Source organism: Pteropus vampyrus, unplaced genomic scaffold (assembly GCF_000151845.1).
Source record: "Pteropus vampyrus isolate Shadow unplaced genomic scaffold, Pvam_2.0 Scaffold39, whole genome shotgun sequence".
NCBI classification, from domain to species: Eukaryota; Metazoa; Chordata; class Mammalia; order Chiroptera; family Pteropodidae; genus Pteropus; species Pteropus vampyrus.
In genome coordinates, this window is record NW_011888820.1 from 10,379,249 (window position 1) to 10,382,315 (window position 3,067).

The window sequence follows — 3,067 nt, forward strand, 5'->3', positions numbered from 1 at the left end:
CCTTTTCCAGAAAAGTCCATGTGCTTCTTCATTTCTTCTACGAAAAGTAAAATGAGTACAGGTTTCTCTGAGGGCACCAAATGCCCACTGTCGAGACACTGGGTCTTATTAGCAAACTTCAAAAAGCAGTTTCTAGTGCTTTATTCCGCATCTGCTTCTGGGCCCCATATTACGTCGCTGTGTCCTTTGGGAACAAAGTCTAAAAGAAGAATGATGGCCTGGAGTTCTTTCCACTTCAGATGTTCTTGACATCTGCACCTAAAAACTCAGTTTCAGCACTTATGCAGCAGGTGTAGTGAAAGTAACTCCCAGAGTTTTCTCCTAATCCTCTCTGGAAACACATTGCTGATGGAACCGCCATGTGATCGTGACGTCAGCTCACCTGCCCCGTCGTCCTGCCGCCCTCAGCTGCGGTGGCTTAGCCGCTTTACATCACTGTGTTGTGGCGTCTGGGGTATTTTCCTCCAGACTTCCAGGGCCTGGTCTCGGATTTCACAATGTACCAGGACAGCAGCCGGAAGCGGCCCTGGACTTCGGCCAGTGATCACCGAGCAGATGGTACGACTGCGGGCCGACGCCAGCCGCGAATTCAAATGCAAAGCGATGGTGAATGGGAAAGTTCTTCCAAAACATCCAGTCTTTCTTGAGCCTCGTGAAGAAATGACGCTCTTCAAAAAGATGAGAAACGATGATTGAAATTCTGTTCAGTGTTTAAGCCAGCAATGCCAAGGGTACAGCTCGTATGTATTTCAAGCATTTTTATCTTAATAACTCAGTAATGGAATATCACCCCTGGATAATAATACTCACTTGTGCATTTTTAGCCTGCATAGTATGTGAATTCAATGTATCTAGTCCACAATTTGTTGGACTAGTACGGGAGAGTCCTCTTGTACAGGAGAAGGCACTCGAACAGATTTTGGAATAGGAACTGCTTCTTACACAGCAACTTAATTTCCACCGTATTGTCCATAATCCTTATACACCGTTTGAGGGCTTCTCATTGACTTAAAAAGCTGTTATCCCACACTGGAGAATCCAGAGATTTTGAGGAAAATAGCTGATGACTTTCTTAATAGAGTTGCATGGACGGAGGCTTACCTTTTACATACAACTTTCCAAATCGCCCTGACTGCCATTTTATCTAGTACATCCAGAGCAGGAATTACTATGGAAAGTTATTTATCAGAAAGTCTGATGCTGAAAGAGAGCAAAACTTGCTTGTGGCAGTTACTAGATACAATGAAAAGCATGAGAAATGTGGTTAAAAAAAAAAGAGAGAACCACCAGATCTGAAGAAGTTGCTGTTCTGAAACAAGTTGGAGAGATGCAACTCTGCTGCGTTTGCACTTACTGTGGTTACCAAGAAGGGGAAGGCTAGGAGGATGATGATCATGTCTCAAAGAAATCCAAATGTGAAGAGCTATGTTCTCCAAAGGAAGAATAGACTGACAATGAACTGGAAGATCCTCTCTAACCACTTGAAACTGATATTTTTCAGTGCTAACAAATCTACAGAAGGATGAAGCATATTTGGCATTTCAATTTATTTAAAAGTAAACTAATGTGAAAGCATTAAGTTATGGTAAAGTTTTCTATTTATTTAAAAATGTTTCCTTTCAGAGTAACCTTATGTAAAATAAAACATCTGCAAGGGACCCTCCCCCTCCAAAAAAAAACAAACAAACTCAGTTTCGGTTTAGAAAACATCTTCAAAGGACACCCTCCAAAAAAACCGAACAAACCCAATTTCAGTTTAGAAACATTATTATAATGTTTCTGAATGATTAGTGTAAAGGATTGGAGATGTCTGACATTTTAAAACTTTTTGATTTATACTGGCATAGTTTATTGTGTCTTTAAATACAGAACCTTTCTTTTCTTAAATATTTAATCAGCGTAAAAGAATTAGGCGCGGTCAGCAGAACTCCTTGTGCTGCTGATTGTCCTTAATGCTGGCAAGCGGACCCAGCTCCGGACACAGCTGTGCAATGTACAAGGACTGCCCTGAAGTATGGACCAACATATAAAAGTTAAAACAATAAAGAAATTCTTGCCTTCAACTTATCTTTCTGTCAGATAGTAACTTCCTACTCCTTTGGAGTATTCCCAACTGTTCCTGGAGAGAAAAATAAGACGTGTATTATATACCTGAACTTTCCCTTAACCAAGGTTGGCCATTTCTCAAATATTTATTTGCTAAGAATTTGCAAGCTTGACTCACAATTCATGTTTAAATCTCTATAAAAAATTTTCAAGAAATTTCAAGTATCCTTCACTTTCTATACTTGTATTCTGGAAAAGAGACTAGACTTCTTTTGAGTAATTAGAAACCATTGGGAAAAATACATTACATTTGAGAAGAGCAGTGAGTCATGAGTCATGGCACTTACTTAATTGCTCTATTATTAAGCAACAGGAATGGCCTAATGAGTCAACGTTTTGATCCATTTGGAATCAGTACCATTTAACTTTCCCTACTGTCCATGAGAGTTGTATGAATAATAAGATAAAGGTTCACTTAAGGTAACTTTTGAATTTTTCAAGCACATTTGAGTGATCTGTTATGCTACTAACACATTCAAACAAAAAGACAAAATAAGAGGTCCATCAGAAATAGTGTAATCTTTGTTTACTAATTGCTTTTATCTGTTCATTTAATAAATATTTATTAATTACCTATTATATCCCAGGCTTTGTGCGCATATAACAGTGAACAACATGTAACAGTGGCACTTTCAGACTGGTGGAAGACACAGTCAAGTTAGAAGGCATTTGCAATGCAGTATGAAAAGTGCTAAGTCTGGATAAATACACATCTTTATGACAACATCTGAGAATAGCCCTTAATTGAGGCTGAGAGCAGATTAAGAAGTTTCTCCAAAGAAATAACATATAAGTTGAGACATGCATAGAAGTACAGGTGAGAGAGAATATCAAGCAGATATCATTTCCTCAAAGAGGAACATGGGCATTTTCTGGAACAGAAAAGTATCTAGAAATAAAGCTAAAGAGGTGGGCATTGCCAAGAGCAGTGGTAGCCACCGAAAGGTTTTTAGATAAAATC

At 38.8% G+C, this 3,067-nt stretch overlaps 1 protein-coding gene and 1 pseudogene across 1 annotated transcript in view; both read left to right on the forward strand.

Moving 5' to 3' along the window:
• The window catches only part of CCDC192 (coiled-coil domain containing 192), a 191,114-nt gene that overhangs the window by 84,660 nt on the left and 103,387 nt on the right, over nucleotides 1-3,067 (forward strand). The window lies entirely within an intron of this gene.
• LOC105290894 lies at nucleotides 498-1,447 on the forward strand (annotated as a pseudogene).